The sequence below is a fragment of the Rhodamnia argentea genome, chromosome 2 (genome assembly GCF_020921035.1).
Source record: "Rhodamnia argentea isolate NSW1041297 chromosome 2, ASM2092103v1, whole genome shotgun sequence".
In the NCBI taxonomy this organism is placed as follows: Eukaryota; Viridiplantae; Streptophyta; class Magnoliopsida; order Myrtales; family Myrtaceae; genus Rhodamnia; species Rhodamnia argentea.
The window spans coordinates 17,049,593-17,062,525 of record NC_063151.1 but is presented as its reverse complement, the minus strand read 5'-3'; the positions used below and the strand labels follow the sequence as shown (position 1 = coordinate 17,062,525).

The 12,933-nt window shown below is 39.4% G+C and overlaps 1 pseudogene; it reads right to left on the bottom strand.

The window, feature by feature from the left end:
• Positions 1-9,309: 9,309 nt before the first annotated feature.
• LOC115727804 lies at positions 9,310-11,694 on the bottom strand (annotated as a pseudogene).
• Between the last annotated feature and the right edge of the window lie 1,239 nt (positions 11,695-12,933).

Genomic DNA, 12,933 nt, shown 5'->3' with positions numbered 1-12,933 from the left:
AGGGCAAAAGACTATAGTTGAATCTAGAGTCTATAAAGAATTAAAGTACATGGAAACAAGAAGCACTTACGAACTAGAAGCTACTAAACGGCACAATATTTCCAATGCTTGAGGTTGTTCCAAAGCGTCTTGTTGCATAGGAAATGACAAAGGTTTTATGACAAAGTCAAATATGAGACTCTTGCTGGTGAGGGACTTGTCGATCAGAGGCAACGTTGCTCTTGAATACGGGAACCGACTGCATCACTTCCCATCCTTTTGAAACTAATGTGAGCAATGAAACGACTAAAATGCTGACTACTAACAAAAAAAAAATGTTTTAGTTCTTAACTTGCCAAACCGGTGAAAGATTTAGGACTCTTTCTGTCATTATTATTAAAATCAACTATAAAAATTGTGATGGGAAAATTGCTCCACAAATCCTAAAAGGTATATACGAAATGCAAGCGAGTCATTCAATTTGTGCATCAAGTCCTAAACCTTTATAAAAACAATGCAATCAAGTCCTAAACTTTTCAGTTGATGTGTTTAAGTCCTAAATGTGTACAAACAAATGCAATTTGAGGTTGCCACATAGACAATCTAAGTTATTGTGCACTAGAAAAACTTGATTACGCTTTTTCAAAAAGATTTAAAACTTGACCAACAGGTTTAGGACTTGGCTACATTTCTTACATAAGATAGGACTTCCAATGCACCTTCAATTCCCGATTATGACTAAAGTTACGTTAATATATTTTTCTCTTTGGGGTCAAAAGTGGTCAGCTTAATTCAATGGCGGCGCCATTAACTACCACCAAATATTTGAAGTGCTTTCTACATATGTTAGCAACTGATAATATAGAACGAAAGTGCATAGAAAAGTTTGTTCAGAATCATAAAAAATAAAAATAAAAAGGAAGGGAAATAAGATAGAAGAAACCCCAAATAGGCAAATTTATTAGTCAATTAATTCATCCTCTTTCGACCAAAAAAAAAAATTCATCCTCAAATCTGACGCAAATTTAGTATCTTGGCCAGTATTTATAGGTAATGAAAACAAGAGTTCATCAAACTAAGTAAGCATATCTAAAATAAGAGAAATTAACCGAAACACTTATCTTAAATAATTAATAATATCAAACAAATAAACTATTTAAAGAAACGACACAGCAACGTGGTTGGAGACTAATGTCATACATCAATCTCCCCCACCAAGAAGAAGTCAAGTCCTTTCTCCTATGAATGAGAGAACAAATTTTAGCATCACAAAAGGGAGATTTGGATATGAACCTAGGGAGTATAAGGCTGTACTATGTATTTTATAACGAATTTTAGCATCACGAATTTTTCACTTCTGTGAATGATCCACAGGAGAACTGACATTCCTGAGTTTATTAAATTTCAGAAGGTGTTTCAATAAATCCGTCCAGATTAGTTAGTAGAATTTTACTCCACTGACTTCATTGTTCCCATAAGTAGAGTCCGTATTTAGACATTGCGAGTACTTCTCCATGCCCTTTTGCTCATTAGCAAACTGATTTTGGACCGTTTTCATGTCTTCCTTACAGTTTTTTTACCATCCATTAAGTTCTTACCAAAATTGTTGACATATATAGAATTTGTCTAACTTCTTCAAGATTGTTAAGGATTTATAATAATCATAATCACGGCAATAGTCGCATTACCCCTTACAGTCAAAATTATTAGAATAACATGATAATCATAATAGGGGTAATCTCCATACGAATCAATGTAATAATGTTGATGACCACTTCTCTTTTCAAAATTCGCTATACGGGATTTAATTAATAATGTAACATTATCGAAATTTTTATTAATGAGCATATCAGCTCAGAAGTGCAAGTGTAGCAACTAAAATAAGTACCATAGCATGACTCTTGGTCTAGAATCGCTGCACAATGATAAGACATACTCAAAGCAAAGTTCCGATACTAGGTGTTACGTGTGTTGTGATAAGCGGAACCTAAGATAGGCACGAAATGATCATGTTTATCTAACTAAGGTGGTTATGGGTTATGCTACTGCTCACATAACGCCTGATATATACTAGATGAATATATGCCTTCTACTCAACAATAATATGACGGGAGCATAGATTTTAGGAGGTGGCATCTGCTTAAAAAGAAAATAACGTGCATCCAGTCTTTCTTTCTTTCTTTCTACTCTGTCAATGATGTTTACCCCATTATTATCCTAGTTCTTTGAAAATACATTTTTCTCTTTTTTGAGGGGAACATAGAGTTGGCTCTGAGTAGTTAAATTGAATAATAACAGGTTGAGTTTCCTAGTATGGAGTCAATGAAGATCTCGCACATGGATAAAATGGAGAAGATATGGCTTGCTGATCTTACTTCCAATGCCTTTAGCAAACTCAAGACACTAGTGGTGGAGTATTGTCCTAAACTTTCATCCATATTTTCATCTTATTCTATGGTCACAAGATTTCAAAACCTAGAGAAGATAATCGTGACCGATTGTAGGTCCTTAGAAGTGGTTTTTCACACCCAAGAGTTCAATTTCAACGAAGCATGCTCTACTAGCACATTTCAATTGAGAGAATTAATTTTGACGCGGCTCCCAAAAATGAGGCACGTATGGAGTGGACTTCCTCAAGGAGGTCTTACCTTTGAACGCTTGCAATACATGATGGTTGACAGGTGTGAGAGTCTTAAAATTTTATTTCCAAGCTCGGTGGCGGAAAGTATGACACAACTCAATCAACTTTTCGTACGAGACTCGGGGGTGGAGGAAATTGTTGCAGAGGAAGATGGAGTATGGAAGAGTCTAAGTGATCTCTTCTTTTCGCGTTTAACCGACTTGAGATTATTTGAGTTGCCGGAACTAAGAAACTTCTACGGGAATAGTCATGCTTCAACGTGGCCAGTCTTGAAGGAATTGCGAATGAGACACTACGGCAAGATAAGGTCATTCTCATCCTCTTGTGAATTCCAAAGCTATCAAGGTATGACCGCGAGCGAGAATCAACCTGCACACTTTTGTTTTGAAAAGGTATCGTCCTTAATTTATCCGGGGTTATGTTACTTTTGGTTTGTTTGTTACCTTATCTGTTGTGTTATTGCTATTCATTTGTCAAGTACAAATGCATTATTCTCATAGGCATAAAAAATAAAAATAAAAAACAGTGAAGCCATGCGCTACCCATGATATATGATAAAATAGAGATGAATTCTGCAGCTTAGAAAACAGAGTGCAACATATTAATACAACATCTTACTATTTACACACATCTATTACTAGACTATATATGTAATAGTAATACCATTTGGTGAAGCAAACAAGCTTTGCTTTAAGCTTTTGCTGCGAACTTGTTGAAATTCACATGTTTGAACTTTTGGATTGGATTGGTGGACAATTGAAATAGCTCAAGTATGATTGACAAATGCCCCGTGTTTACTTCTGGTGGCCTAATTAAAAGGGATTCCCACAGGTCATTCCACACTTGGAGGGATCGACATTGACGAGGGAGGATGTTGTGATGCAGCAACATTACATCTTTGGCAATTTCAGAAAGCTGGCTTTGTCATGCTACCACGATGAAAATGTCGTTTTTCCTTCCGACTTCCTCCTTCAGGGATTCCCCAATCTAGAATCACTTCAAGTGCTCTGTAGTTCCTTCGAGGAGATATTTCCAGAAGATGGGTCCGGACATGGGGGAGATACTCCCCATGGAGAACTAATTGGCACGGAAAAACTTGTTAGGATACTTGGAAATTTGAAGCGACTTGACCTGTATAAGCTGTGTAACTTGAGGCGAGTATGGAAATATGGCTCCTTGATGGCTGAAATCCTTAAACAGATTCAATTTCTGTTCATTTCAGAATGCCCAAGTTTATCCATCGTATTTCCATCCCCGATTTCATTCCGTAGACCGACGCAATTAGGAGTACAGGATTGCGCTGGTTTAGTTCACATGGGAACTTGCTCAGCAGTGATGAGTTTGGTGCACCTTACTAGGCTAATCCCGAGTAATTGTGGTGTAATGAAAGATGTCGTAACAGATGATGGGAATGCAGTAGAGGAGATCTCTTTCACCAAGCTTGAAGAGATTACGCTCAACGGTTTACCGAGCATGGAGAGCTTCTCCCCCGTGGATTGCGCCTTCAGGTTCCTATCGTTGGTGCGTATCATCGTGAAGCATTGCCCCAAGATGAATATATTCTGCAAGGGTGCCCCGAAGACACCTAACCTATATAAAGTGCTCCTCTCCTCCGAAGATGATGAAGGGCGATGGGAGGGCGACCTCAATTCCACCATCCGAAACTTATCGACTTGAAAGATCCACACCAAATTCAGTAAGCCGGGTAAATCTGTGTGCCCAATCGTGTCTCCCCGAACCCAGTGACAAAAAGGAAGAAAGTTGCGTTCTTCGAGTTGTATATGGGCTCGTGTGAAGTCCATCTTTCTTAGAAGAACGTCTGAATGGTTTTTAAAGGAATCTTAACACGATTTGGGAATAAGGGGCTTTTAGCCGGTTAAATTATCAATGCATTCTAGCAGTTTGATGAATTGCTTAGCATAACCTCTGTCGATGCAGCTCAGAAGATTGTGAGGTTTTGATAAATAAGGCTATGCTTGCCCGCTTCTCTGGTTAATCTTGAGGAGTCTCGGTAGCCATTGCCTTACCGACAATGTTGGTTTCTTCCGGGTGTCATGCTCGCTGGCTACCGAAGAGGCTACTTTCATATGCTAGAGAGTGTCTCTTGTAGCAAGTGCATGGCGGAGTCGACGTGGTATTCACCTTGGGCGGGTGCTTCATTGGATGTCTCATTCTTTTTTCTAGTTTGGGAGGTCCTATCCTCTCTTCGTCATTTGCTTGCTAATGGTACCTGTTGCGCGGAACAAGCGATCGAACAATAAAATAGACAGAACAAGAAAATAAATCGAACACCGGATGTACGTGGTTCGGCCGTAGAGACCTACATCCACGGGGAGAGCAGCAACGAATTCCACTATAGAACGAGTGATACACGGAGATTACAGAACCACACTCGAGTCACTCAAACACTTTCGGTGTTTATCAGCCCCAATTACATTCAAGAACGCACACAATGTTTAGCCCCAATTCCTAACGAAATAATCTCTTAATCTCGCAAAGGAATTAAAACAAATCTTAGACTCACAAGATTTAATCGGCTTTGACACTTGAATACTTGATGTAATTCCACGGAATAAACCCCGGAGCAAGCACTCGACAAACGGGGCTTCAAGAAGTCCCTCTTCGTTGGATCAACAATCGGCGCTTCAAGACTTCGTGCGATTAACCCATGTCACCCCCTACGTTCGTTGCTTTTATAGATATAGCAAAGCCAGCAAAAAAAGTCGTTCTACATATTGGTAAATAACATCCACATCCAACTTTGACCGAACTATTCAAGTCCACGGTTTGACTTGTCCTTTTGTTGTTATCTTCACTTTTGGACTTATCTCCTTTTTTTTTTCTTTGTTGACTTCATGAAGGTGATCTCCAAGATATCACCTAACAGAAGATATTCCACAATATGCAATCCCGATGTCCACGAATATTCAAATTAGGAAATATCTAATTCGAAATATTCAAATTTTTGCTTCGAGCTCAAAACTCGAGACATATTTTAACAATCTCCACCGTGGCTCGACGTTTGAGCCAAATCACAATTGCTTCGCTAAAATCCGAACACCATTGCTACTCTCCCACAGCCCCTACGGGCTCAACCGCCACATATATCATCCAAGTCCAAGTCGCGCTTGAACTTTGTCATAACCGTGGACCTCATCAGAATACCAACCGAACATGCATCTTTAATCGCTCTACAAGGACATTTTGACACAAGCTCCTTAATCGCAGATAAAACAAAACCATTGTTGCATCCATATCTGTTAGGAGATCGAACATATACCTTATCAATATCAGCGATTACAGCAACCGTTGGCTCTACGGGCTCCACCTCGCTACAAGCACCATTTGTGTCTATTACCACGCTAGTATCTCGCTACCTCGGGAGTTTCGGTTGCAACTCCACCTCAAGCTGAACACCGTTCGGATCCGTATTAACATTGCCACAAACACTCGTATCCCGAAGTACTGGAGACTCGTCAAAGGTAACTTTTCTATTGCGAACAGGTGAATTTATATTTGAGCACCACAACCGATAACCACACTCACCTCGTGCATAGCCATGGAATATGCACCTTGCCCTCACATCGAGCTTACCATCACTTACTCGATAATAACACGGGCAACCAAACATTCTAAAAATAGAATAATTAGCAATGTTACTCGACCACACTTTTTCAGGAGTCCGATATCCGATCGCAGTCGATGGAGATCTATTCACCGGGTAGCTTGCCATACTAAACGCATCTGCTAGAACTCTTCTAGCTATACCAGCACTAGAGATCATTTTACGGGGCCATCTCTAGTAATATTCTGCTCATCAATTTTGCAAACTGTTATGGTCTACTAGCACTAGTGCGATGTTTCACTATGCCCTTTATCATACAGAATTTATTTACCAGCTTCGAGCGTAACTCCATGCTATTGTCGGTTCGCACATGCTTGATCGACTTAGCGGTCTCCACCTCGATCAAAGCTCTTGACCGCGTGTTCCCGACAACAACATCAAACTTGTGCACCGGCACAAACACCCAGGTCTTCCTTGGGCGGTCGTTAGACTCTCGAACAGATGTCGACGTCTCCCGAGCGAAACCCGTTAATGTCTCACCTTAAAGTTCATACGAGCCACCATACTTGATTCCTTTCATTATCACTAGGGCACCTCGAACAATCTTCAGAACTCCACCTTGTGAAGAATACCTGCATCCAACTGAATCTAGGGTTCCCAAGGAAATTAAGTTTTTTTTCAATTCTGGAACGTGTCTTACTCCGGTCAATGTCCTCATAATACCATCATGCATCCCGATTTTAACATCACCAACACCCACAACATCGCATTCGGCGTTGTTCCCCAACCGCACTTTACTACTATCCGTGCACCGATAAGTAGCAAACCAGTTCCTATTTGGTGTAGCATGAAAAGAACAACCAGAATCCATAATCCATTCGTCAAATGACGAATTCTCGATGACGAACAAAACACTATCGACATCATCAGAATTTTCTGCTACAGCTGCAATATCATCCGCAGATTCAACTCTAATTTCTTTACCTTTCTCGTTTTTCAGCTTTAAGCAATTCCTTCTAAGATGCCCTCTCTTGCCACAATTCCAACAGACAGCACCACCGGTCCTAGGATGACTACGTCTATTTGAGTTCGTACTACTTCTACTACCACGAGTATCAGCTCTTCCTCTATTTTCACCTACTAAAGCGGTGGATACATATTCGCCAGATTCTCTTCTACGAATGTCCTCGCTCAGAATCAAATCTCGAATACCATCAAACGTCAAACTTGTTGACCCGGAGGAATTACTAACAGCGATGAAAGTAGTATTCCAGCTATCGTGCAATGAGGATAATAGAATCAAAGCACATACCTCATCTTCAAAGTCAATATCAACCGAACTCAATTGATTAACGATCACATTGAATTCATTGATATGGTTAGTAAATGACGCACCTTCGCTCATCTTCAAATTAAACAGACGTCGCATCAGATAGACCTTGTTGATCGCAGAGGGCTTCTCGTACATATCCGATAGGGCTTTTATCAAACCCGCAGTGGTCTTCTCTTTGACGATATTAAACGCGACGTTACGAGCCAATGTCGGTCGAATAACATCCAGCGCTTGTCTTTCCAACAATTCCCAATCAGCTTGCTTCATCGTCTCCGGTTTGTCCCCGGACAAGGGCAAGTGCGACTTCATCCGATATAGATAGTCTTCAATCTGCATCTTCCGAAAACCAAAGTTCTTCCCCTCAAATTTGTCGATTTTCACTTTTATTTCTTCTGTCGCCATCGATTCGCTTCAACTTGACAAACCTGGCTCTGATACCAATTGTTGCGCGGAACAAGCGATCGAACAATAAAATAGACAGAACAAGAAAATAAATCGAACACCGGATGTACGTGGTTCGGCCGTAGAGACCTACATCCACGGGGAGAGCAGCAACGAATTCCACTATAGAACGAGTGATACACGGAGATTACGAAACCACACTCGAGTCACTCAAACACTCTCGGTGTTTCTCGGCCCCGATTACATTCAAGAACGCACACAATGTTTAGCCCCAATTCCTAACGAAATAATCTCTTAATCTCGCAAAGGAATTAAAACAAATCTTAGACTCACAAGATTTAATCGGCTTTGACACTTGAATACTTGATGTAATTCCACGGAATAAACCCCGGAGCAAGCACTCGACAAACGGGGCTTCAAGAAGTCCCTCTTCGTTGGATCAACAATCGGCGCTTCAAGACTTCGTGCGATTAACCCATGTCACCCCCTACGTTCGTTGCTTTTATAGATATAGCAAAGCCAGCAAAAAAAGTCGTTCTACATATTGGTAAATAACATCCACATCCAACTTTGACCGAACTATTCAAGTCCACGGTTTGACTTGTCCTTTTGTTGTTATCTTCACTTTTGGACTTATCTCCTTTTTTTTTTCTTTGCTGACTTCATGAAGGTGATCTCCAAGATATCACCTAACAGAAGATATTCCACAATATGCAATCCCGATGTCCACGAATATTCAAATTAGGAAATATCTAATTCGAAATATTCAAATTTTTGCTTCAGGCTCAAAACTCGAGACATATTTTAACAGTACCGGTGTAGCATAATGGCGGAGCAAATAATCAATTGAATTCCTGTATCGAACTGTATAGACATTTTGTGAGTGTTGGCTTTTGGGAGGACCCCTTTTAGTGGGTTCTACTTAATCTTTTGTTAATTTTTTTAATAGGGTATTAGATGCACAATCTCCCAGGTCATCATGCAAATGCCGGTTGGTCAGCTTGACACTCGTTTCATTTGTCTGAACAGCCGCATTTAGCACCATAAAGTTTCTTTGGAGTAGAAGACTATTTGAAAGATGACAATAGCCGGAAATACACCTATAAAAAGGGGAAGAAGTGCAGGAAATCCAAGTAAGCACGTGTCCTTGACGATACATCAGAATGCTCATTCAAAGGTGTGTATGAAAGTTGTCCTAATGAGGATGAAAGTTGCAAACCCCTAAAAATACATGGAATGAAGAACTCCTTTGAGTGGACTTTACACAAGATGAAAGAAAAAGATTCTCATTTTTCTGAGTAATACACAAACTCTGCATCACTGTTTATCCAAGTTCCACTCAGCATAGTAAATCATAGCAGTTCGTGTAATCCCCTGTCTGGTTCAATCTTAGTGTAGGTTGGCTTCCGGATCAACAGGGCCGAGAAAGATCGCCACCGCTTGTGCCGAGGCCAGTCGGAAATGCAGCAACTCCCTGAACAACTTCCCTTCTCCGCTCATGGAATTAGGCCTGATCCTCATTATTCGTAATTTCGGTGAACTAGCAAGCAGAAACTTTATCATTTCCTGCTCTGGCTTACTACTAGAAATTTGGCCCATTGAGGCAACACGCTTGGTGGTCTTCCCAAAAGTCGGCCATTGTCCTGATTCATGTAGTCTGTTAATTCTCAACACGAGACTATTTTTAATGATCAAAGAGCAACTTTAACATAACGATGTGCAGAGAGAGAGAGAGAGCGCTTAATATAGTGATTTAATCAAGAGAACAGAGTGCTTGATTAGTTTTTTTCCTCTAGGAATTATGAACCAGATTACTATACCGTCATTTATTTTGAAAATGGATAATATAGTCACACTAAAGTATAGATTAGCTTTGACCAAAAAAAACTATAGATTAGCTCTCTTTTTCATCAAATTCGGGGATTAAAAGCACTAAGGTAATACGATGATCACTAAAAATAAAATCAAATGAAATTATTTCCAACATATATTCTAAAACTTGATACAAAGGAAACGTAAGTCTTCCTATACCCTTGGCTAAAGAACACTAGAAGTGTCAAAACTCGTGTACGGCGCTCACTTTAGTGCCAAAACTTTCAAAACGATCACTTCAGTGCCAACTTTAATTTCAGCTGACGTCGCTTACCGGAAATCCGACACGTGTTTTTTTTATTAATATTTGAGCTGACGTGGCTCGGCAGAGTTGACACTAAAGTGATCATTTTTTAAAAAAAGTTGGCACTTAAGTGATCGTTTTGAAAGTTTTGGTACTGAAGTGATCGTTTTTCAAACATTTTAGCACTTAAGTGATCGTTTTGAAAGTTTTAGCACTGAAGTGAGCGCCGTACACAAGTTTTGGCACTTGTAGTGTACTTAAGCCTATATCCTTCTATTATCTTTCTTCAAATCATGAGCAATTCTGCTAAACAGAAAAGGTTTCATCAATTTGTTTCATTGCCATATGTTATAGCAAACAATTTAATCAGTAAAATCCATTTAGACTACAATGATAGATCATTGGACTTTAAGTTTGACTCATGTATTCGCTAAAAAATAGTTTGCCAAGTAACAAGCATTTGTGGAGATGATCACACAAATACCTAAATAAGATCTTCGATAAGAGTTCTGAAGAAATACCATATTTTTCCGCTGAACAAGAATCTCAATGACCATACACACCTGAAAGTTTACATGTTTCAATTGAGGAGAGCTTTTGATCAGGCACATAACAGTCAAAATCTCCTCCACACTGTAGAAGTCTATGCATAAGAAGAGGTACTTCAAATGAACGAGTTCATTAGGCAGTGTCTGTGGAACATTTCCAACAGCCAAATACTACACAAATCAGCCAAAATCAAGTGTCAATATATACCAACTAATAACAAGGGAACCCGCATATTTGAATAAAAAAAATAGTGGATAGAGTCCTAACAAATTTCACGATTTATGTGCTTAAAATGTACCTTCAGTGAGTAATTTTCAAGTTTGAGACTCTGAATTTTGGACAAGATCGGAAGAATTTGTTTAGATTGCTCGAGTTGGCATTGTCAGGTCCACATCTGTTAGCAATATCACCATAGAATACTACCATGACCAACTTCAAATGTCTCATAACACTGAAAGCAACATCCTGAAAAGCTCCCCTCAGATCAAGCACTTGAGATTGGGAGCTTCAACGTTAACTCGCATAATCCGTTCTAAGTAATACAACCTCAAATGTTTTAGCAAGGGGCAGCGAGAAATCAGAGTCTCAAGCCAGTTCGAAGACAACTCAGTGCAATCAAAATACAAACTTTCCATGTTCTTGAAACCTTCAAAAGTCAACGAGATTTTCCCCATACGTCCGAACAGTTCCAAATGAATCAAGTCTCAACAATTGAATAAGGAGGTGGGAATCTTGTAATTCTGCCATACCCAGATGCGGAATTCAATTTCTTTGACGAAGACTCTGGATAGATGAAGAATCCAGTGCTCAATGTTACTCGTGACGCAAAATGCCTTGTGAGAGAGCATCAACTTCTGTATTGGGCCAGTACGAAGCAAAAGGACCTCATCAATTATCTTCAGCAAGTTTTCATTCAGAGCTGCTTGAAGAGAAGGAACTCCCCCAGTACATTGGTCATCAAACACAAGCTGTGGAAGAGGGGACCATTTGTACCTCCACCTTCTCGACAAAATACTAGTCCTCACTGCCCCCTTAATCGGCAAGCGCGACAAGATTTGGTCCGTTATGTTCTCCGGTAACTGGCTGATTTTGTCCAACTCAATCTCCATTCTTCTTCTCACCTAAGATACTCTTGAATTTCTGACGAGCAAGACGTATTGGAAACGGTTAGACAAGTATTTTTTTTTTATTAAAAAGGCACTAATTAAATTCTAAGCTGAAATAAGAAATATAAACTGATCAATTTAAAGCGGCGACACTGTTTCCACGATTTCATAACAAATCTATCATCAAAATTCATTTATTTATGATAGAAAGTGGGACAGCTCGCCTCTATCCTTTGAATAAACCGAGCGCGATTGCCCTTGGATTTTCCAAGCTTTTTTATTGGGATGGTGGAGCGGGATCGAGGAGGCAAATTGAGTAACCCAAGTTGTGTATATTGATACACAATTGTTCATATGCAGTTTTTGAATACAGACGCCAAATGATTGAGGACTTATCAATAAACTTTATTTTTTCCTAAGTAAACTAACGACCAAAAATTTATATTTCTAAGTTCTTGAATGTTTTTAATTGCTGTTATTAGCTAAATCAATTTTGATTTTGGTTGATCAGATTTTACGGGCTTATCTATTAATTAATTAAACTTTTTTCCGGATGTTCAGTACTACTCCCTCTCTCTCTCTCTTGTGGTTATTAACAACTTCTGAAAAACATTGAAATAATTTATAAATAAACGTTAACTTACGGTGTGGACGCGCTAGCAATTTACGAACAGGAAGATTTCAGCTGCATCAGCAAGGTCTCACACAAGAAAAGCTAATAAGCTGAGGTCGTCTCCTCTTATACTGACTTCAGTTCGATTGTCCTTTTAATTTTTCCTCCTTTAATTCGTGAATTATTTGGGCTTTGTTCTTGACTGCGCATTGGAATCTTCGCCAAGAATGGGCTCGCAGCTTTCTGCTTTGTTGGGTTTAATTTTTCTTTTTCGTGCTTTATTTCGTTAAGGTTTGTTCATTTTTTTTCCCCAGTTCTGACATTTGAAAGAGAATAGGAAGCATCTTGGATGGAATTTTTCTTTTGTGTTGCTTGGTTGTGGCCGGAGATAAAGAGTTGCTGGCTTGTGACAGAACTGGCATGGAAGTATTCAGGTATGGTTCATGTTCCCCAATAATAGGAAAGCATGTGGATCCTACTCATGAATAGCTACTGTTATATATTAGGAGTGTCAGAACCGAACTAAAAATGTGATGTCCTGGAATTCGACCCCTTTTCTACAGTAGAATCTAGCCCGGAGAATGTCTATGAATTTCAATTTATTGTTTGAGACTGGATTTTTGAGGATT